The sequence below is a fragment of the Cetorhinus maximus genome, chromosome 21, assembly GCF_964194155.1.
Source record: "Cetorhinus maximus chromosome 21, sCetMax3.hap1.1, whole genome shotgun sequence".
Lineage (NCBI taxonomy): Eukaryota > Metazoa > Chordata > Chondrichthyes > Lamniformes > Cetorhinidae > Cetorhinus > Cetorhinus maximus.
This window is the reverse complement of record NC_135899.1, coordinates 74,359,817-74,369,440: the sequence shown is the minus strand read 5'-3', so window position 1 is coordinate 74,369,440 and position 9,624 is coordinate 74,359,817.

Below are 9,624 nucleotides of genomic sequence, written 5' to 3'. Positions count from 1 at the left end.
GCAACATTCAGATTTGTGCTGACAAGTGTCAAGCAGCATTCACACCACACAATTGCTGGTAAATAACCATCTCCCCTTGACATCCAATGGCATTACCAACTCTGAATCCCCCACTATCAACATCATGGGGTTTGCCATTGACCAGAAACTGAACTGGTTGATGAGGACCTTCTAACCAAAATCCACAAACAGGACTGTCCCGGCAGACCGATCATGTCAGCCTGTTCCTGCCCCACGGAACTCATTTCTTGCTATCTTGACTCCATTCTCTCTCCCCTTGTCCAATCTCTTCCCACCTACATCCGTGATTCCTTTGACACCCTACATCATATCAACAATTTCCAGTTCCCTGGCCCCAACCACCTCCTCTTCACCATGGGCGATCAATCCCTCTACACCTCCATCCCCCACCGGGATGGTCTGAGGGCTCTCCGCTTCTTCCTCGAACAGAGGCCCGAACAATCCCCATCCACCACTACTCTCCTCCGTCTGGCTGAACTTGTTCTCTCACTGAACAGTTTCTCCTTAAACTCGACTCACTTCCTCCAAATAAAAGGTGTGGCTATGGGTACCCGCATGGGCCCCAGTTATGCCTGGTCTCTTTATGGGGTATGTGGAACATTCCTTGTTCCAGTCCTACTCAGGCCCCCTCCCACAACTCTTTCTCCGGTACATCGATGACTGCTTCGGTGCTGCTTCACGCTCTCATCTGGACCTGGAAAAATTTATTAATTTTGCTTCCAATTTCCACCCCTCCATCATTTTCACATGGTCCATCACTGACACTTCCCTTCCCTTCCTTGACCTCTCTGTCTCAATTTCTGATGATAGGCTGTCCACCAATATTCATTACAAGCCTACCAACTCCCACAGCTACCTTGACTACAGCTCCTCACACCCCACTTCCTGTAAGGACTCCATCCCATTCTCTCAGTTGGACTCCATCCCATTCTCTCAGTTCCTTTGCCTCCGTCGCATTTGTTCTGATGATGCCACTTTCAAAAACAGTTCCTCTGACATGTCTTCATTCTTCCTTAACCGAGGTTTTCCACCCACGGTGGTTGACAGGGCCCTCAACCGTGTCCGGCCCATCTCCTGTGCATCCGCCCTCACACCTTCCTCTCCCTCCCAGAACTATAATAGGTCCCCCTTGCCCTCACTTATCACCCCACCAGCCTCCGCATTCAAAGGATCATCCTCCGTCATTTCCACCAACTCCAGCATGCTGCCACCACCAAACACATCTTCCCTTCACCCACCCTGGCGGCATTCCGCAGGAATCATTCCCTCCGGGACACCCTAGTCCACTCCTCCATCACCCCCTACACCTCAACCCCCTCCCACGGCACCTTCCCATGCAACCGCAGAAGGTGCAACACCTGCCCCTTTACTTCCCCTCTCCTCACCGTCCAAGAGCCCAAACACTCCTTTTAAGTGAAGCAGAATTCCACTTTCACTTCCCTCAATTTAGTCTACTGCATTCGCTGCTCCCAATGCGGTCTCCTCTACATTGGAGAGACCAAACGCAGACCGGGTGACTGTTTTGCGGAACACCTTCTATCTGTCCGCAAGCATGACCCAGACCTCCCTGTCGCTTGCCATTTCAACACACCGCCCTGCTCTCATGCCCACATGTCTGTCCTTGGCCTTGCTGCAATGTACCAGTGAAGCTCAACTCAAACTGGAAGAACAGCACCTCATCTTCTGACTAGGCACTTTACAGATTTCCGGACTGAATATTGAGTTCAACAACTTCAGATCATGAACTCTCTCCTCCATCCCCACCCCCTTTCCGATCCCACCTTTTCCAATAATTTATAATTTTTTTATATATATATTTTTTTCTTTTCCCACCTATTTCCATTTTTTTTAAATGTATTTCCATCCATTGTTTTATCTCTAACTTTTAGACTATTTCGATCCCTTCCCCCCACCCCACCCCCACTAGGGCTATCTGTCACTTGCTCGTCTTGCTTTCTATCCTAAATGTCATCATTAGCGCATTCCTCAGCTAATATCACCACCGTCAACACCCCTTTCTCTATGACATCTTTGGCAATCTCTTCTTTGCCTCCACCTATCACTGGCCCTCTATCCAGCTCTACCTGTCCCACCCGCCTCAACCAGCTTATATTCCACCTCATTTCTATATTTCTTAGCTCTGATGAAGAGTCATACGGACTCGAAATGTTAACTGTGTTCCTCTCCGCAGATGCTGTCAGACCTGCTGAGTTTTTCCAGGTATTTTTGTTTTTGAGCCATATAATACTGCAACTACAACAGGCTGGGAATTCTGTAGCAATTAACTCACCTGACTACCTGAAGCCTGTCTACCATCTACAACGTTCAAGCCAGGAGTGTGATGGAATACCCTTTACTTGCCCGGATGAGTGCAGCTCCAACAACACTCAAGAAGTTTGACACCATCCAGGACAAAGCAGCCCACTTGATTGGCCCTCCCTCCACCACCAATGCACAGTGGCAGCAATGTATACAATCTTCAAGATGCACTGCAACAACTCCCTTGGTTCATTCAACAACACCTTCCAAATGTGGGGCACCTCTACCACCTTGAAGGACAAGGACAGCAGACACATGGGAACACTGTCACCTGCAAGTTCCCCTCCAAGTCACACGCCATACCGCCTTGGAACTTACCACCTTTCCTTTATTGGGTCAAAATCCTGAAACTCCTTCCTAATAGCATTGTGGGTATACGTACACCACATGACATGCAGCGGTTCAAGAAGGTGATTCACCACCATCTTCTCAAGGGCAATTAGGGATGGGCAATAAATGCTGGCCTAGCCAGTGATGCCCACACCTCGCGAAAGAATAAAAAGATAAATAAATAAATAAAATTGATTTAATTCACAAGCTTTAATTCAGAATTTACCTGAATGTTGAGCTGTGCACCTCCCAACCCAGGGCCAAGTTTTAAGAAGGAAGTAGAGTGCATCTGAACAGGCAAAGAACATAGAATGCGTTACTGATTTTTGAGGTTTCAGCCAAGCTCCCCATATTCCTGTGACAGAAGACTCAGTGAAATCCTCTCCTCCCACACATGCAGTGTAATCAGTCCCTCTTCCCTTGGCTCCCCCTCCCACACACTGTCTGTAATCAGCTCCTCTCTGCACCTCCCCCCCTGCCCCTTTGGTCTAGTTGCTGGTGCCAGCAAAGCAAAGTCATCAGCCCAGGGTAAGGGAGGCAGACAGGAGCAGAAACACAGCAAAGTTTGCAGCCACCACTCACCTATCCTGCTCAGCTGCATGACCTCCCAGTTTTCCCCACACTCCAGACAAGTCAGTTAATCAGTCACCGAGTTTTACTCACCAACCTCTGCCTGAGCTTGGTCAGTGCACAAACATCCCAAGCCCATTCTGCATTTGCTAGGACTTTCCTGAGGTTGTTTAGCAGCATCGACCTAGGGATATTTCGCCAGACCCTCCAGGCCAAGTAGTCTCCTGTCCAGTCACCAATGCTGTCTCAGAGGAAGGTGAACTTATGACCAATCCAGCTGTTTGTACAACCCATCTGGAACCCACAGTTTGGGAACCACTGGCCTAAATCCTAAATTGTGGAATGCCCTCCCCAAACCACTCCCCATCTCCAGCAAGACAGTCCCTAAACCTAAAAACAAAAAGCTAAAAGCTACTGCGGATGCTGGAAATCCAAAACAAAAACAGAATTACCTGGAAAAACTCAGCAGGTCTGGCAGCATCGGCGGAGAAGAAATCAGTTAACGTTTCAAGCCTTCATGGCCCTTCGGCAGAACTGAAGCATAGTTAGAAGAAGGGAGAAATATAAATTGGTTTAAGGTGGGTGGGGGGGGTGGGTAGAGAGACATTGAGGGTGTGGTGATTGTGGAGATGAGCAGATAATCAAAAGATGTCACAGACAAAAGGGTCAAAGAGGTGTCGAAGGTGGTGACATTTGTCTGAGAAAAGTGCTAATTAAGAATGGAAGACAGGATATTCAAAGTACAGCTCTAGTGGGGGTGGGGTGGAAAGACTAACAAGGTTTTAGTTTAGATTTAAAAATAATGGAAATAGGTGGGGAAAGAAGAATCTATATAAATTATTGAAAAAAAAGTGGGGGGGTGGGGAAGAAACGGGGTGGGGATGGGGGGAGGGGGAGTTCAAGATCTAAAGTTGTTGAATTCAATATTCAGCCCGGAAGGCTGTAAAGTGCCTAGTCGGAAGATGAGGTGCTGTTCCTCCAGTTTGCGTTGGGCTTCACTGGAACAATGCAGCAAGCCAAGGACAGACATGTGGGCAAGAGAGCAGGATGGAGTGTTAAAATGGCAAGCGACAGGGCGGTTTGGGTCTTTCTTGTGGACAGACCGCAGGTGTTCCGCAAAACGGTTGCCCAGTTTGCGTTTGGTCTCTCCAATGTAGAGGAGACCGCATTGGGAGCAACGAATGCAGTAGACTAAGTTAGGGGAAATGCAAGCGTATGCAAATGCACTTAAACTCCCCCTCCCCCCATCCCCACCCCGTTTCTTCCCCCCCCCACTTTTTTTTCAATAATTTATATAGATTCTTCTTTCCCCACCTATTTCCATTATTTTTAAATCTAAACTAAAACCTTGTTAGTCTTTCCACCCCACCCCCACTAGAGCTGTACTTTGAATATCCTGTCTTCCATTCTTAATTAGCACTTTTCTCAGACAAATGTCACCACCTTCGACACCTCTTTGACCCTTTTGTCTGTGACATCTTTTGATTATCTGCTCATCTCCACAATCACCACACCCTCAATGTCTCTCTACCCACCCCCCCCACCCCCCCACCCCCCCCCACCCACCTTAAACCAATTTATATTTCTCCCTTCTTCTAACTATGCTTCAGTTCTGCCGAAGGGCCATGAAGGCTCGAAACGTTAACTGATTTCTTCTCCGCCGACGCTGCCAGACCTGCTGAGTCCCTAAACCTACCTCTTTAAACAAACATTTGGTCGGGTTTCCTAGTGTCGCCTTTGGCTCAGTGTTAAATTTTGCCTGATTATTCTCCTGTGAAATCCTTTGGGACATTCTACTGCATTAAAGACACCATATAAATACAAGTTGTTGTTGTGTTACAACTAACTGCAGTGTACACACACACATGAGAGAAAACTAACCAGGGTCCCTGCTCCTCATCCCTGTCCTGTGACACCTGCTGGAAATTCTTATGCTTATTGGACAAGAACCAGATCGAGTTTGGCTGTGAACCCCAATAAATCATAATGAATGACGGAAGATGGAACAGGCTCGAAGGGCCGAATGGCCAACTCTTGCTCCTATTTTCTATGTTTCTACGTTTATGAGTTTCCTTGTTTGATTCTCCCTGGTCTGTTCTGATTCTCTGATAGATTCCTGGTGCTTATCTTCCACATGAGCAGTTGTCCTAATCCCGTGTGTCTGTCCTGCTCCCAAACACAGCATCCGACTACAATAAGGCAAGTGATACAGGAGCATCTGAGTGTCTGAGACAGGTGAGTCTCGATCCTGACCCAGCTGTTTGACTCTTCCCATGTGCTCTGGCCAATATCCTTCTTTCACTTTCTGTCTCTCGGTCCCCCTCTCGATCTGTGCCCCTCTCTTTTTCTCACTCGCTTGATCCGTGTCTTCTCTTTGTTTATCTCTCTCCCTCTTTCTCTCTGGAAATGTGTAACAAAAGTAGTCCACAGACATCAGTCAGTCACTTTAAGTTCCTTCACAGTGTCCATTTTCTCTCCAAATCCCTGTATCATCGGAGCAAGACTTCCTCTTGTACTCCAATTCCCTGGCAATAAAAAGCAACTCACCATTTGCCTTCCCACTTGTTGGCTGCACCAGCATGTTAACTTTCTGTGATTTGTGTGCAAGAACTGGCAAATCCCTCTGGACAACAACGTTTAATAGCTTCTCACCATTTCAAAATGATTCTGTTGTTCTATTCTTCCTCCCAAAGAGAATCACGTTTTTCCACATGATATTCCATCTGCCACTTTCTTACCCACTCAGTGAACCCGTCCATATCCCCTAATGCAGCCTCTTTGGTCTTTCTTTCCCACCTAACGTTATATTGTCAGCAAACCTGGAAACATTCCACTTGTTCCCTTCATCTCAGTCATTGATGTCGATTGTAAATAGCTGCAGCTTTAGCTGTGATTCTCGGGGCAGCCCACTAGTACCAGCTTCCCAAGCTGAAAATGACCTCTTTATTCTTACTCTGTTTTCTGTCCACAAGCCCATCCTCTGTCCATATCAGTGTGGATTGTCTTTTAAAGATGGGGAAGAAACACACCTCCATTTTAAACCCTTTCCCCTGCTTCAAAAGTGTCCCAGGCTCTCCTGACACTTACTATCGATCTGACTTTATCTCTATTCCTCACTGTCTCCCTGTTACTCTCTGCATTGCTATCTCTCCCTATCTCTCTGTTACTCTGCTTCTCTTCCTCTCTCTCTCTCACTCTCCCTGTGAACCTGTGGAATTCACTACCACAAAAAGTAGTTGAGGCCAAAACATTGTTTGTTTTCAAGGAGTTAGATATAGCTCTTGGGGCGAAAGCGATCAAAGGATACGGGGAGACAGCGGGATCAGGTTATTGAATTGGATGATCATAATGAATGGAGATCGCAGGGGCTCTGACCCAAATTTTTAATTCCTCTCTGGCCACAGGGGAGTTGCCAGAGGACTGGAGAACAACTAATGTGGTTCCGCTATTTAAGAAGGGTTGTAGAGATAAGCCAGGGAACTACAGGCTAGTGAGTTTCACGTCGGTGGTAGGGAAACTATTGGAGAAAGTTCTGAAGGGGAGTATCTATCACCATTTGGAGAGGCAAGGTTTGATCAGGGATAGTCCGCAAGGCTTTGTCAGAGGGAGGTCATGTCTAACAAATTTGACTGAATCTTTTGAGGAGGTGACCAGGTGTGTAGATGAGGATAGTGCAGTTGATGTAGTTTATATGGATTTCAGCAAAGCCTTTGACAAGGTCCCACATGGGAGACTTATAAAGAAGGCAAATGCACATGGGATACAGTAATGGTAATTTGATAAGGTGGATTCAAAATTGGCTTAGTTGTAGGAGGCAGAGGGTGATCTCAGAAGGATGCTTTAGTGACTGGAAGCCAGTGTCCAGTGGTGTACCACAGAGATCTGTGCTCGGTCCCCTACTATTCGTCATTTATATAAACGACATAGATGACTATGTGGGGGGTGGGATTAGTAAGCTTGTGGAAGACACAAAGATTGGCTGGGTGGTTAACAGTGAGGTTGAGTGTCTTGGGCTACAGGAAGATATAGATGGGATGGTCAAATGGGCAGATAAGTGGCAGATGGAATTTAACCCTGAAAAGTGTGAGGTGATACACTTTGGAAGGAGTAATTTGACAAGGAAGTATTCAGTGAACGGCATGGCACTAGGAAGTTCTGAGGAACAAAGGGACCTTGGCGTGTGTGTCCATGGATCTCTGAAGGCAGAGGGGTTAGTGGGGTGGTGAAAAAGGCATATGGGACATTTGCCTTTATCAATCGAGGCATAGATTACAAAAGTAGGGAGGTCATGTTGGATTTGTATAGAACCTTGGTGAGGCCACAGCTGGAGTACTGTGTGCAGTTCTGGTCGCCACATTATAGGAAGGATGTGATTGCACTGGAGGGGGTGCAGAGGAGATTCACCAAGATGTTGCCTGGGATGAAATAGTTAAGTTATGAAGAGAGGTTGGATAGACTTGGATTGTTTTCGTTGAAGCAGAGAAGACTGAGGGGCGACCTGGTCGAGGTGTTCAAGATTATGAGGGGCATGGACAGGGTGGATCAGGAGCAGCTGTTTCCCTTAATTGAATGGTCAGTCACAAGGGGGCATAAGTTCAAGGTGAGGGGCAGGAGGTTTAGGGGGGGATGTGAGGAAAAACTTTATTACCCAGAGGGTGGTGACAGCCTGGAATGCACCGCCTGGGAGGGTGGTGGAGGTGGATTGCCTCACATCCTTTAAAAAGTACCTGGATGAGTACTTGGCACGTCATAACATTCAAGGCTATGGGCCAAGTACTGGTAAATGGGATTAGGTAGGTAGGTCAGGTGTTTCTCACGTGTCGGTGCAGACTCGATGGACCTCTTCTGCACTGTAATTCTGTGAAAGAGATGGCAATACTCACTACCTCAGGTCACATGTGAAGAATGGCCAGATCATCGAAATGCTAGAAAGCACCGCCTCCCAGTCAGTCAGTTCCTTTCAGAGCAAGGAAACTGATGGTAAGAGTAGTGAACCCAGAGTGGCCAAGTTAAATCAGCAAATGAATCAAAATACTGTACATTGTGACCAACAATTTTTAAATAATCATCACTTTTCGATAGCATCAAGGCAACTACAAAAACTGCAAATGAATGAGCAGTAGGATAAACTGTGTCTTGCCAATTGAAGAGCAACAGCTGCAATCATAATCATATGACTGCATATTTGACACTCATTTTAAAAAATTGCATTTTTCTCAGTCCCCATTTGCCAGCTGTTTTGTCATGTGCCCTCATCACCCAAGAGACATCTTCAACTATTTCACAGGACATGGTAGCCCAGTAATTGTTGTGTGTTAATAACAGATCATAAATTTATAATCCCACCATGATTGTAAGATTGCAAATTCAATTAATGTGGTCCAGGATTGACCCAGTTGATTTGGGGCTTAGTTTGGAATTCACAACTTAGTATGTGTGTAGGGATGGGCAACAAATGCTACTTGATCAGTGAAGCTCACAAGAACAGGCTCTCAAAAAAACTGACATCACTGTGCAAGCCATGATTTATAGCTAATTGTGCACCTCACAAGAAACTGCAAAAAGCAGAACAGTATAAGCTGCACTTGATTTTCCCAGAATATGAAAGGGTGCTTTGACTGAAATTTTTAGGATATTGAAAAGACTTGATAGGGTAGAGAAAATGGACTATTTTCCACTGCAAAGAAGCCTTGGACAAGCAACATGACTTTATTACAGGCAAGCCTTTCAGGAGAAATTAGGAAACATGTCTGCAGCCTTGAATTTATATAGCACCATTCACATCCACAGGACAAATTGCCACTGTTGGAATGTAAGGAAGTCAATTTGCACCCTGCAAGCTCCCACAAACAGCAATGTGAAATTGACCAACCGCCTGTCTTCTATCTTTGGCCCCCTCCCATTTCTCATCTACATACTATTGCTCAGCAACATCATTCATTTTCACATGTACACTGACAACACCCAGCTATATCTCAGTACGACCTCTCAACAACTCCTGTTACCCTCGTTTATCTGATATTGGATGTGTAGAAATTTCAGTTCAATATTGGGGAAATTGAAGCCTCCAACATTCTAATCTCCATAAACTTGGTCATCCAAAAACCCCGCTGTTGCCACCCATATCCCAATTTACACCAAATCCAATTCAGCTATCATCCCTCTAATCTCTTTCATGCCCACAACCCTAATGTGCCCCCTAATTCTGGCCTCTTAAGATCCCCAATTGTAACCAGTGACTGTGCTTTCAGCTGTCCAGACCCTAAACTCTGGAATACCTTCCCTACAAAGCTCCAACTCACTTTCCTCCTCCAAAGCACTCCATAAAATCCATTTCGGTGTCTGTTCTATGGCTCATTGTCCTTAAAATAAAGCTCCAATGAA